The 15,097-nt window shown below is 41.5% G+C and overlaps 1 pseudogene; it reads left to right on the forward strand.

Moving 5' to 3' along the window:
• The first annotated feature begins 258 nt into the window (after positions 1-258).
• Positions 259-14,716, forward strand: LOC137816081 (fructose-bisphosphate aldolase 6, cytosolic-like; annotated as a pseudogene).
• Positions 14,717-15,097: the final 381 nt, after the last annotated feature.

The raw sequence follows: 15,097 nt of genomic DNA on the forward strand, positions 1-15,097 counted from the left end.
TTTAAGACCGGACAATTTTCCCTACACCTCCATTGGGTGTGTAAAAGATAAAAAAAAATGTCTTTAATCTCTATCATTTCCTTCTACATCTATTATTTTTTTATTTAATTATTATTATTTTCTTAAAAAATACAGAAATAAAAAGTGTCTCTCTCTAACTGGTGTCAATAAATTTTTTATTATATTTTTTGAAAAAGAGTAATTTACTTTTAATATTATGTTTTTGCAAAAAGTGTAATTTTTTGAGACACGTATAAATCATTAAATACTACTAATGCAGTTGTGCTAATCACTTAAGAATTCGAGTGAAAGATTCAGCAGTCTTTACCAAAAAAAGAAAAACTAATTACAATCAATGATAAAAGAGTAAAAGAAATAACAAAATGTGGGGCAGAAATATTTGTGAAAGTTATATTTATTTGAACACAAAAACATTTAAACTAATTATTTGAACTACCCTTTATTTTGTTTCCGTTTGATTGTATTTTTTTTTTATCTTAAGCCGTTAGAGAGGGAACATCTTGGAAACCCACCTACCTTATTTTCCCGCCAACCCATCTCGCAGTCTTAAGTAGTCACAAAACCCACTCTCACATTTCACTCTTTTTGAAACCCTTCTCTTCCTTCTTCCACTTCGTCAAACCCAAAACCTCTTCTTAATTCCTCCATCAATCTTAAGCCACCATGTCTTCCTTCAAGACCAAATATCAAGGTACTTAACGTTGTTTCATTACTATTTTGTCTTACATGCCTTCCAGTTTTTTCGATTTGTCGTTGATTTCTCACACCACTCTTTCTTTTTTCATCTTGTGTGTGTTCTTTGTGTTGAACGATTGTGTTTATCTACTAGGCGTCTGATTTTGTCTTCTGGGTATGACTATTTAGATGTAAAGGTTTGATCTTTTCTCTACCTTGCTTCACATTTGGCGACCTGTGATGACTGAATAAATTTAAATTTATAGATCCAAATTTCGATCTGTGTTTGAGTATTTTTTCAGTTGAAAAAAAAATAAATTTTGTCCGTGTTGTGTTTTCTGATTGGAATTGAGAGCAACCTTTGAATTTTAGTTCACAGCGGAAACTTGTGAATTTAATTTTGTTGAGTGTGTTTATGTCCCTGAATTGTCGTGTGATTATTATTTTTTTCCGTTCCTTATATTGAACGGTCTTGGTTGGGATATTATTTGTAATATGAATAAACAAGATCAGCTATCGAATTTAAGTAATGATTTGATCTTGTGTGGGCTTGGTGATCCCTTTCAAGAATTTAGATCTTAGTTGTTGAATGATAATGTTATACAAATCTCTAAACATTATTCATAAATATTGTTTCAAGGATGTCATTTTATTATTTTATATTAAAAATAATATCAACTTAAATATTTGTTGAGGGAGGGTCTCTGGAGACACTTACACTCTCTAGATCCTTCATACAATTCTATAATATCGGATTAATAAAAATGCTTTCGGTTGGCCTGTTTTTTTTTTCCAACAAAACTACTTTTATCAGTTTTCAAATTTTAAGTGTTATTTTATCTTTTTTGAGTGAGGTAGATAACTTTTGAGAGATGTTTATTCTCACCTGCTTTCTCCTCCTTGTTTATTCATTTCAAGTTGAAGTGAGATTATTGTATTGTGGTAGTATGACTTGATTTAAAATGTACGTGTTCTAATGAATTTGTTGTTTTTTTTAGGTATGTGTAAATTTCACAAGAGAATAATATATTATTCAATGCAAAGAATGACTTATATAAGCCTTACCGACTCTGAAAAAAATAAACTAACTGCAACTGCATACTAAGTGGCACTAAACTAGGAGTAAATAATGCAACAAATACAGACCCGTTCAGCCCTATATTTCAGGGGCCTTATTGACACGTAAATAACTAACATACCCTCCCTTAAGCTTTAGCTTATTTCAGTAACTTCAACTACACCAAGCATGTGTCTGAACTTCTCAAACTGATCGAGCTTCACAGCCTTAGTCATCACGTCAGCCACTTGTTCATTTGTATTGCAGTATTTCAATTGAACTACTTGTTCATTCACCAAATCTCGCAGAAAGTGAAATCGTACTGCAATGTGTTTACTTCTTCCATGGAGAACAGGATTTTTGGATAATTGAATTGTAGAATTGTTGTCACATAGAATTTTAGTGGCTTCTTTTTCTCCTAACCCAAGGTGCTTGAGAATTCTTCTAAGCCAAATGCATTGACATGCACAAGATGCTGCAACAATGTATTTAGCTTTTGTAGTAGATAAGCTAACTACAGGCTGTTTTTTTGAAGCCCATGATACAGCTGTAGTTCCCATCATAAATACTGATCCGGAAGTGCTTCTTCTATCATCTAAGTCCCCTGCATAATTGCTATCACTGTAGGCTGTGAAACCTATTTTTTTTCCTTTTTGATAGAAAAGACCGTGGTCTATGGTGCCTTTTAAGTACCTGAAAATCCGTTTTGCTGCAGTCCAATGTGACTCCTTTGGATTGGCCATGTACCTGCTGATTAGACTTACTCCATACATCAAATCTGGCCGCGTGGCTGTCAAATACATGAGACTACCAACAACTTGTTTAAACTTTGTGACATCTATTGGTGCTCCTACATCATCCTTAGACAATATAGTTCCAGGTACCATAGGATTGCGAACAAAATTACTTTCTAGCATGTTAAACCGAAGTAATATCTCACGTGCATACTGTCTTTGACAGATAAAAATTCCTACCTCATTCTGTATAACTTCTATTCCCAGAAAATGTCTCATTTTACCCAAATCGGTCATGTCAAATTCTAACTGCATAGAGCTTTTGCACTCTTCACATATATCCTTGCAATTTCCAGCAAAAATCAGATCATCAACATAGAGACTAACAATTAAGAACTTGCCATGGACCCTTTTTGTAAACAAGGTGTGTTCACTAGAGCAACGTACAAATTTTTCTCTGGAAAAATAGGCTTCTATCTTACTGTACCAGGTTCGTGGAGCCTGTCTAGGTCCATAGAGAGCTTTCCTGAGTTTGTATACGTGATTTTCTTTGCCCTTTGTGATAAATCTAGCAGGTTGTTGAACGTATACCTCTTCTTGAAGTTCACCATGTAGGAACGCGCTTTTGACATCGAGTTGGAATACTTCCCATGAGTATTGAGCTGCCACGGCTAATAGCACCCGTACTGTGTCAAGTCTAGCTACAGGAGCAAATACTTATGTGTAATTGATTCCATACTGCTGGGCATAGCCTTTGGCCACTAACCTGGCCTTATATTTCTCTATCTGACCATGTTCATTGAATTTGGTTTTGAAGACCCATTTCACGCCAATGGGTTTAACACCATCTGGAAGTTCTACAAGCTCTCACGTGTTGTTCTTTTCAATTGCTTTCATTTCAGTGTCCATTGCTTCCTTCCAGTTCTGACTCATGTAAGCTTCTTCAAAGGATTGAGGATCTACAGAATCGATTATCATCATCGCCAGTAAGCTCTCCTCTTCTACAGATAGGTTGGTCTCATAGTCAATCATCCATGATGGTTGTCTCCGGGTCCTGATTGCCCTCCCTTCAACTGCAGGATCAGTGAATGCTGAATCTGAAGTTGGCTCGAGTGTTTCTGGTTGATCATGGCTGACTGTTATTTGTTGAGATGCAAATTCTGCAGTTTCAATTTCTTTGTCTCCCAAATCAAGAGCAAGAGGTGTGCCTCCATCTACCTGTGCATTCCAATTCCAACTCTTATTTTCTTCAAACACCACGTCTCTGCTTACAATAACCTTCTTTGTAATAGGGTCATAGAGTTTGTAAGCTTTTGACTCATCACTTACACCTAAGAGAATACATTGTTGGCTCTTTGCGTCTAGTTTGCTTCGCTTTTGATCTGGAATGTGAACATGTGCAACACATCCAAATGTGCGGAAGTAATCAACACATGGCTTCACCCCACTCCACACTTCTTCCGGAGTCCCTTGATCTATCGCAGAGGTTGGACTTCGGTTTTGGACATGAACACACCAGCGTACTGCCTCAGGCCAGAAGGATTTTGGAACTTGCTTGTCATGAAGTACTGTTCTGACTGCATTCATGATGATACGATTCTTACGCTCTGCAACTCCATTTTGTTGAGGAGTGTAGGCCGCTGTCAATTGTCTAGAGATACCATGGTGATTACAAAAGGTTGAAAATTCCTTGGAATTGAATTCACCACCTCGATCAGTTCTTAAACACACAATGTGAGTGCCAGCTTCTTTTTCAACATATGCTTTGAAGTTTTTGAATGCATTGAACGTTTCAGATTTTGCATGCAAAAAATAAATCCAAGTCTTACGAGAATAATCATCAACAAAGCTTAAAATATACCTCTTATTGCTGTGTGAAGCTGGCGAAATGGGACCACATACATCAACATGGATTAATTGGAGTTTCATTGCTGCTCTCCGTGAACTTTGCTTTGGTATGACATCTCTATGTTGTTTTCCCATGAGACAGGTAGTGCATATATCCTTGGGAGTTTTCAGAAAAGGTAGACCAATTACCATTTGCTTATTTGCAAGTGTGATGAGTCCTTTAAAGTTGAGATGTCTAAATCGTTTATGCCACAACAAAGCTGCCTTATCAGAATCATCTTCAACTTGGAGGCACTGAGAATGCTGGGAGGTCATTGAGACTGTCACATAAAACATCCTATTTCCTCTCAAGTATTTTGATTAGCATGTCAATATTAAGTTCTTTGATTGAAATTGATGCCCGTATAAAAATCATTTATATCGATTCCTCGCATATAAAATCCTTAAGAATGTCCCCTAACTATCGATCCCTCGCATAATTATAAGAACAACTTAGAACGAAGCTCAGACGTTTGATAGCAATTAACATTTCAAGTCTATTCCTAACACTCAAATATGTTAAGTATTGTTGTTTAGGTCCGAACCCTAAAAATACCTCCCGGTCAGATTTAAGATTCTCAATTTGTCACGGAAAATTAAAAGTAAAACAACAATACCAATAATCAATCAAGAACTGAATATTAATATATAAAATATCACCTCAATACATAAGAGTTTGAGCAGATTACTCCCAATCCCAAAGGGTAGAATTAGCCACGCATACTTCTATCACCTTCCATTCTCCCAATTGGATTACAATTCACTTTATGGTGTTTTCCTCTCAATCTGGCACCTAAGGTTGAGCCTCTAGCCCTCTATTTATCCTAGTTTTCTAGGGTTAGGTTGTTTATTGTGTCGCGCTAATGGGCTAAATGATAAAACATAAAAAATGCCCAATCTTTCTTTGCATCTTTTCCATTCTGGGACCTTCTATCTTTATCTTTTTAGCTCAAATAATTCATCTTTAATCCAAATCTCCGATCTTCCTTAGAAATCTGCAATTAACACCAAATTTGAGAATAAAATACTCTTATTCAAATAAAGATCATAAAAAATTAAAAAAGGTATAAATTCATAAATTAGGAATTATTTTATATGTAAATTAGAAATAAATCCTCATAAGTGCCTATATTTTAATATGAAATATTACTGAAATTAGACACTTATCAGGCCGTTGTCAATTGTCTAGAGATACCATGGTGATTACAAAAGGTTGAAAATTCCTTGGAATTGAATTCACCACCTCGATCAGTTCTTAAACACACAATGTGAGTGCCAGCTTCTTTATCAACATATGCTTTGAAGTTTTTGAATGCATTGAACGTTTCAGATTTTGCATGCAAAAAATAAATCCAATTCTTACGAGAATAATCATCAACAAAGCTTAAAATGTACCTCTTATTGCTGTGTGAAGCTGGCGAAATGGGACCACATACATCAACATGGATTAATTGGAGTTTCATTGCTGCTCTCCATGAACTTTGCTTTGGTATGACATCTCTATGTTGTTTTCCCATGAGACAGGTAGTGCATATATCCTTGGGAGTTTTCAGAAAAGGTAGACCAATTACCATTTGCTTATTTGCAAGTGTGATGAGTCCTTTAAAGTTGAGATGTCCAAATCGTTTATGCCACAACAAAGCTGCCTTATCAGAATCATCTTCAACTTGGAGGCACTGAGAATGCTGGGAGGTCATTGAGACTGTCACATAAAACATCCTATTTCCTCTCATGTTTGTATGAATAATCAATCCTCTATTTGGATGGAATATCTTGCATGTATCATTTTGGATTAAGATAGCCAGGCCTTTCTCTTGAAGTTGTCCCAAACTTAAGAGGTTGGTCTTAAGTTTTGGAACGTAGTAAACATTGGATATAACATGTGTAACACCATTGATTTGAACCCGAATATTTCCTCTGGCAACAACATTCAATGGTGTGTCATTTCCAAGTTTCACATTTTTATTGAGCCCTTCTTCATGAATTTCTGTGAACCACTGCTTATTACCAGTCATATGATTACTACATCCAGAATCTAGAAACCAATTTTCTCTCTGAACAGATTGTGTCATCTCTTCATATGCCACCAATAGAATCTCGTCTTCTGCCTTTGTTGCACCCTCACATGCTGCATAATGAGCCTGCTTTTCTACTCCAGGGCATTCGTATTGAAAATGTCCTAGTTTGTGACATTGGAAGCATTCAACAAGCGCCTTGTTGAAGGGTTGTCTCCCATGTCCTCTTCCCCATCCACGATTTTCTCTACCGCGACTTGCTCCCGAACGATCATCATGAATGACTTTCAGCCCTTGTTCGTCAGGTTGAAAACTCTCCATTCTTTGCTCATGAACAAGCAAACTCCCATGAAGTTCATCAAGACTTAGGGTGCTCAAGTCGTTGGCCTCCTCAATGGAGCACACCACGTAGTTAAAATTTGGGGTTAAGGATCGAAGTATTTTGCTGACCACTGTGCTCGGGTCCAATGTTTCACCATTTACCTTCATTTTATTGACTCGGTGAGAGTACGTCCCAGGTAGCTATCAATTTTCTCACCGTCTTTCATGTTCAGCAATTCGAACTCCCGTCGTAGTGCTTGAAGTTGAGCCCGTTTAACTCGTGTTGATCATTGGTATTTCTGCTGCATGGACCTCCATATCGCTTGTGACATGCTTTTGTCTAGTATTGTTTCAAGGACTTCTTTATCAATAGCTTGAAACAAGTAGTTCTTTACTTTCATATCCTTCAGATTCGCCTCAGTAGCATTCCTCCGCTGTGCCTCTGTGGGCGTGGCTCCAAGTTTCGGTATGCCTTCTTCTACTAATTGCCACAGTTCCTTACTGCGCAGAAAGTTTTCCATGGTCATGGACCAGAAATCATAGTGGCCATCGAACTTTGGAATGGCCGGTTGAACAAACTTCTCTGGTGCAGACATTCTTACTCTCACACTTCTCACTGATATTGCCCACACTCTGTACCAGATTGTTCTTCACACAAGATCTGGATAATTTCTCTCTGCACACGTAACTCACTTTCTGGATCAGGCCCCTTACGGAGCTCTGATACCAATTGTTGTTTCTTTAGGTATGTGTAAATCTCACAAGAGAATAATATATTATTCAATGCAAAGAATGACTTATATAAGCCTTATAGACTCTGGAAAAAACAAGCTAACTGCAACTGCATACTAAGTGGCACTAAACTAGGAGTAAATAATGCAACAAATAAAGACTCGTTCAGCCCTATATTTCAGGGGCCTTATTGACACGTAAATAACTAACAGAATTTACATGAATTGCAGATGAACTCATTGCCAATGCTGCTTACATTGGAGGTGCTTACATTGGAGGGTATTTGATGAGAATCAAATAAAGGAGGCCTTTATTAATGAAGGAAGAGGACATTCGCCTTCACATTTGAAGTTCTTCCTTCTAGTCTTCTCAAAATTAAAAGAAGACATAAAATAAAGATGAGGCCCAAGCCCAAAGCCCAAGCCCAAGCCCAAGCCCAAGAAGGCCAAAGCCCAAAAAGCTCAAGTCCATCCCATGAGGGGCAAGGCCAAACATTAAATAAAAAAGCATCATTTGAATTACTCTTGTATAGTTGTAGGAGGTGTGGATATTAAATAAAGAAGTGTGAAAATGTAAAATAAAGTCACATTATCCATGTGACTTAGGAGAGTAAGTGTAGGTGTAGTTTTTAGGAGGTGTCATAGTAGAAAAAGGTCACACCTCCCATGTGACTTGTTTTTTATGGGAATTTCAAATGAGTTTTATTTGAAATTTCCCACCTATTTTCCAGCACCCTCACACTATAAATAGAGGTGTGGGCTCTTGTAAAATTCAGATTGGAAATTAGTAATAGAGAAACTCTACTCAATTTGAGAGAGAATTTGTGAGAGCTTGCTTCTCCTTCACCTTGTCTTATCTTGAGTGCATTTGGTTCTCTCAAGTGGCGGCACTAGCTCACTCATCTTGGAGTCTTCATCCTCTAAGTGGCGTGATCATCAAACCAAAGCATCCATCTCCATAAGTTCTTCTTTCTTTCATCTCCATATTCATATGAAATTCGTAAAACATGTTTAGCTTCCTTTTTGGTTCGGCATTTCAGTCTATTTTCCAGTTTTGCTTCGGTTCTTAGTTCATTGGTTGTTTATAGTTGTTTCTTCTTCAATTCTAGTTTAATTGTTCGGTGCATTTCTGTTCTTGATCATTTTATTCGGTGCTTTTGCCTTTTTACACAATTTGTTCGGTTTAATTGACAATAGATGGCTCATCCATATGAGTTTGGTGTTTGGTGCAAGTCTTGGTGAGTTCTTGAAACATAGAACCTTGATCCAATTCTATTATAAATGCCTAAGCTATCTCCAACTCAAGTTGATTCCATAGAATGTCAAAGAATCATCTCTACTTTGATAGTGGAATCATATCAGTATCCTTGCTGAATCAACTGGTACAATTGACAAACGTTTGGTCAGCATTAATGTTGAGAATGTTGAAACAAACAGACGTGCTCTTAGGGAACTTCTATTAACGACACCTGGTGCTTTTCAGTGTCTCAGTGGTGTGATATTGTTTGAGGAAACCCTTTACCAAAACACAGCTTCAGGTATTGTGCTCTGTTTTGCAATATTTAAATGCACTACTGTACTTGTTAAGTATCTTCTTGCCGAATTATGAGTTACAAACATACATGTTGTTACATTTTTATTGAGTATGTATATTTATTTATTTACAGCATTTTTCTAACTAAATTCTAACTTTCTTTTAGTTGAACTATTCTGAATTCTCTTGGCTAAACGTGTTACTTGATATCATTCTAAGATAACAAAGAAAATATTTTAATAGTATATAACATTACTCTTTTCAGGTTTTGTCCAAAGGTGATTATGAATTGAATTCTTCAAAATTCAATAAAATGAAAATTGAATTTAAATTTAAAATTCAGACCCACTTTAACTATTTATTTGGATTTATTTAAATTTATTTAAATTCAGATGAAATCCACTTTGTTAGTAAGTTAAATCTATTTCGATTTGGACCTGTGCTAACTTCACTCGACCTTGATTCGAAGACACCTTGGCTTGGGTTAAGGGTGGACAAAAAGTCCAAATTACAAAATCCAATCTATAACTATCCATATCCATATCCATATTAGTTTTAATCCATTTAAATGAATTTATTTTAAATCCAAATTCATGTTTTTGGATTTTAAATCCAATCCATTTAATTGGATATGGATTAGATATAAGATTTGATACATTTTTGGATGGATTTTGACTTGGCCCGACCCAAGTTAAGCCAAGACAATCCAACCGATGTCGAGTCGAGCGGGCTCAGACCGATGTCTAACTGAGCAGTCCTGGGCCCATATCGAGCTGAGCGAGCCCGACCCGATTTCGAGCCGAGCGCGCTCAGGGCGTTGTCGAGCCGAGCATTCCCGAGTCGATGTCGAGTCGAGCTGGCCAGGGCCGATGTCAAGCTCAGCTAGTTCGAGCCGATATCGAGTCAAGCAAGCCGGATTGATGTCGAGTCGTCGGGCCCGCCCCGATGTTGAGCCGAACGGGCCCAAGCCGATGTCAAGCTGAAAGGGCCCATCTTGACGTCGAGCCGAACGGGCCTGGACCGATGTCGAGTGGAGAGAGTCTGGGTAGATGTCGAGTTGATTGAGCTCGGGCCAATGTCGAGCCGAGCGGGCCTTTGCCAATGTCGAGTCTCCCAGGCCCGGGACAATGTCGAGATGAACGGGCCCAAGCCAATCTCGAGCTGAGCAAGCCCAAGCTAATGTCGAACCGAACGAGCCCGAGTTAATGTCGAATCTCCCGGGCCCAGGTCGAGGTCGTGGACCCGGTTCAATGTTGAGCCGATCGGGCCTGAGCCAATGTCGAATCTCCCGGGCTCGGGCCGATGTCAAGCCGAACAGGCCTAGGTCGATGTCGAGTTGAGCGGGCTCGAGTCGATGTCAAGTCTATTGGGCCCTGGTCGATGTCAAGCTAAGCTAGTACGGGCCGATATCGAGTCAACCAAGCCGAGTTGATGTCGAGCCGCTAGGCCCGCCCCGATGTCGAGCCTAACGGGCCAGACCAAAGATGAGCTGAGCAAGCCCGGGCCGATGTCAAGCCAAACGGGCCCAGGCCGATGTCGAGTGGAGTGGACCCGGGTATATGTCAGGTTGATTGGGCCAGGGCCAATGTCGAGTTGAGCGGGCTCGAACCAATGTCGAGTCTCCCAGGCCCGGACTGATGTCGAGCCGAACGGGCCAAGGCCAATGTCGAGCTGAGCAAGCCCGGGCTAATGTTAAGTCGAACAAGCCATAATTAATGTCGAGTCTCCCGGGCCCGGGTCGATGTCGAGTCTCCTGGGCTAGGACCGATGTAAAGCCGAAGAGGCCTGGGTCGATGTCGAGTTGAGCGGACCCGAGTCGATGTCAAGTCGATTGGACCCTGGCCGATGTCAAGACGAGCTGATCTGGGTCGATATTGAGTCAAGCAAGTTGGGACGATGTCGAGCCGTCGGGCCCGCGTCGATGTCGAGTCGAACGGGTCAGGCCCATGTCGAGCTGAGCAAGCCCGGGCTGATGTCAAGTCGAACGGGCCCACGCGGACGAGCCCACACCGATGTTGAGCCAAACGGGCCTGGGCCAATGTCGAGTCTCTCTCAGGCCGGGGCCGATGTCGAGTGGAGCGAGCCTAAGTAGATGTCAAGTTGATTGGGCCCGGGCCAATGTCGAGGCGAGCGAGCCTGAGCCAATGAAGAGTCTCCCGAGCTCGGGCCGATGTCGAGCTGAACGGGCCCAGGCCAATCTCGAGCTGAGGATGCCCGAGTTGATGTCGAGCTGAACGGGCCCGGGTTAATGTCGAGTCGATTGAACCCGGGCCAATGTTGAGCCGACCGGGCCTGAGCCAATGTCGAGTGTCTCGGGCTCAGGCCGATGTCAAGCCGAACAGGCCTGGGTCGATGTCGAGTGAGTTTGCTCGAGTTGATGTCAAGTCGATTGGGCCCTGGCCGATGTCAAGCCAAGCTAGTCTGGGCCGATATCGAGTCAACCAAGTCGGGTTGATGTCGAGCCGAACGGGCCCATACCAATGTCGAGTCTCTCTCGGGCCCAGGTAGATGTTGAGTTGATTAGGCCATGGCCAATGTTGAGTCGAGCGGGCTCGAGCCAATGTCGAGTCTCCCAGGCCCGGACCGATGTCTAGCCGAACGAGCCAAGGCCAATGTTGAGCTGAGCAAGCCCGAGCTAATGTCAAGCTGAACGGGCCAGAATTAATGTCGAATCTCCCGGGCCCGGGTCGATGTCGAGTCGATTGGACTCGGGCAAATGTCGAGCCGACCGGGCTTGTGCCAATGTCGAGTCTCCCGGGCTAGGACCGATGTCAAGTCGAATAGGCCTGGGTCGATGTTTAGTTGAGTGGGCCCGAGTCGATGTCAAGTCGATTGGGCCCTGGCCAATGTCTAGCCGAGCTGGTCTGGGCCGATATTGAGTCAAGCAAGTCGGGCTGATGTCGAGCCGAACGGGTCAGGCCAATGTCGAGCTAAGCAAGCTCGGGCCGATGTCAAGCCGTATGGGGCCAGGTCGATGTCAAGCCGAACGGGCTTGGACCAATGTCGAGTCTCTCCCAGGCCTGGGCCGATGTTGATTGGAGCGGGCCTGAGTGGATGTCAAGTTGATTGGGCCCGGGCCAATGTCGAGCCGAGCTGGCCCGAGCCAATGTCAAGTCTCCCAGTACCGGTCCGATGTTGAGCCCAACGGGCCCAGGCCAATGTCGAGCTGAGCAAGCCTGGGCTGATGTCAAGCCGAACGGGCCCGAGTTAATGTTGAGTCTCCTAGGCCCGGGCTAATGTCGAGCCGAGCGGGCCCGGGCTGATGTCAAGTCCAACGGGCTCGGGCTTATGTCGAATCATCCAGACCCGGGCCATTGTCGAGTCGTCCGGGCCCAGGCTGATGTTGAACCGAATTGGTCCGCGTTCAGGTTGAGTCGACTTAGGCCGGTTCGAGCCAAGTTAGTTTGTGTCCATATCAAAATGGATTTAATGTAATTGACAAAGTGGATTTAATCTAATTAACAAAATGGATTGAATCTAGATTTAATTCACTTTAAATGGTTTTAAAAAAGATCCATTTAAATTTGATATCGTTAAAATGGATATGGATTTTAAATCCAATCCATTTATTTGGATTTGGATTGGATCTAGATTGGATTTTGAAAAATCCAATCCATGACCACCCCTAGCCTGGGCGGACTTGGATTGACTTGGGCCTGGACCGACTCAGCTCGATCTGGGTCCAAATCGACTAAACTCGACTTGGACTCACACCAACTCAACCTGGTACCAGACCTGAGGCTGAATCAGCTCGACCTTGCCCAGGGTCAATCTGCCTCGACATGGGTCCAAGACAAAGGTCAACTTGTGCACAAGCCGAATCAGCTTGACCTCAACTCGAGCCGATTCGACTCAATGTAGGCATGAGCTGACTCGACTCGGCTCGACCTTGGCCCTTGCCGATTCAACTTGTACTGGGCCCAGGCGCTTGCTCAACATGGGCGAGGCCAATTAGGCTTGACCTGTGCACGGGCTGAATCAACTCGACCTAGGCCCAGGCTGACTGAGCTTGACATAGGCCTGGGCCGACTCGGCTCTACTAGGACCCAAATCGACTTGGCTCAACCTAGGCCTGGGTCGAATCAGCTCTACATGTGCTCGGGAAGACTCGACTCAATAGGGGCCCAGACCGACTCGGCTCGATTTGACTCGACTTGGGCACAAGCCGTCTCGTCTCTATTTGGGTTCGGGCAAACCCAGCTCGACTTGGATCTTAGTCAACTTAGCTCGACATGAACCCAGATCAACTGGGCTCGACATAGGTCTTGATCAACTGGGCTCAATTTGGGCTTGGGTTGACTCAACTTGGCCCGTCAACCTAGTCCTGTGTCATCTTGATTGGACCTTTTTTGGGTTGATTTGATTCAATCTAGGTCCGAGTCGACATGATTGGGTTAGGGCTCAAGTCAACTTAGCTCGATCTAGGCCCGGGTTGACTCGACTCAACGTGGACTAGGGTCAACTCAAAATCCAACCCAAAATCGATTTTGGATAATAAAAAATGTATCCAATTTATATTCAATTAAATAAATTAGACTTAAAATCCCAAAATATGGATTTGGATTTGAGATAAATTCATTCAAATGGACTTAAAAATAATATGGATTTGGATAATTAGGAATTGGATATCTAAATTTGAATTTTTTTTGTTCGTCTTGCCATGATTTTTGTTTTCCCCCAGTGAATTTTTTTCATGTAATTTATTGCAGGAAAACCCTTTGTAGAGTTGTTGAAGGAAGGTGGCGTTCTTCCTGTATTAAGGTTGACGAGGGCATTGTGGAGCTTGCTGGAACTAATGGTGAAACTACTACCACTCAAGGTTTGAATGGCCTTGGTCAGCGTTGCCAGAAGTACTATGAAGCCGGTGCTCGTTTGGCCAAATGGCGTGCTGTGCTCAAGATTGGTTCTAACGAATGGCTATCCATGAAAATGCATATGGTCTTGCTCGATACGCAATCATATGCCAGGAGAATGGCCTGATGCCTATTGTGGAGCCAGAGATCCTGGTGGATGGACCTCATGACTTCGTGCTGCATGCTACAAGGCACTAAATGATCACCATGTTCTGCTTGAAGGAACTTTGTTGAAGCCGAATCCTGGTTCTGAGTCCCCAAAGGTCACCCCAGAGGTGATAGCTCAATACACTGTTAGGGCGTTGCAGCGAACTGTTCCTGCTGCAGTTCCGGCTATTGTCTTCTTGTCTGGTGGGCAGAGTGAGGAGGAGGCAACCCTCAACTTGAATGCCGTGAACAAGTTACAGCCATGGTCTCTTTCTTTCTCTTTTGGAAGGGCCCTTCAATAGAGCACTCTTAAGGCATGGGGTGGGAAAGATGAAAACATTAAGAAGGCTCATGAGGATGCTTTCATTGCTTGGTGCAAGGCAAATTCACAAACAACCTTGGGAACCTACAAAGGTGACGCTACCTTTTCTGAGGGTGCTTCTAGTCTCTCCATGTCTAGGACTACAAGTACTAGAGAGAAGGTGTTGGCTTCTTTTGGACAGATTTTTGCACTTTTGGTTCTACATTTTCCTTTCATGTTCTTTGTTTTGCTTTGCACTCTCGGTTATAGGATTAAGGAATAATTGCACCAAGCTAAATTGGCTTGGTATCATTGCTTGTCATGCTAGTTCCCCCTTGGATTTCTATGATTCAGTTTTGTATTGTGAAGATGTTTTGTTCTTTGTTTCAATGAGATTGGCTTGTGAAAAAGCATTTTGCTTCCAGCATATTTGCATAAAACTTTGCCCATGCTGGTTACCCGATTTTAATTTTGTTCTTTTTCATCAATCATTAGAATTTTTTCATTAAAATTACGTTTTAGTTTATATATAAATTTCGGAAAATTATATAACTGAGAACAAAAGAGGATTATAAAATTTAGTAAATGATGTTAGAGAAAGAAAGAGAATAAAAAAAAGTTGAAAACAACGTATAACTATAAAATGTGGTTATTATGTTTAGTTAGTGGAAACAAAGAGGTGCTGTCTTTTTTTATAATGATAATAAAAAATAAAAAGTATAATTGAAAAATATAAATAATAAATAAAAGAATGGGTTATATTATGCACACAAAAGATGGTTTACAAAGAGAATATTCTTTTTAATATTTATAGATTATTA

Source organism: Phaseolus vulgaris, chromosome 1, assembly GCF_000499845.2.
Source record: "Phaseolus vulgaris cultivar G19833 chromosome 1, P. vulgaris v2.0, whole genome shotgun sequence".
Taxonomy (NCBI): Eukaryota; Viridiplantae; Streptophyta; class Magnoliopsida; order Fabales; family Fabaceae; genus Phaseolus; species Phaseolus vulgaris.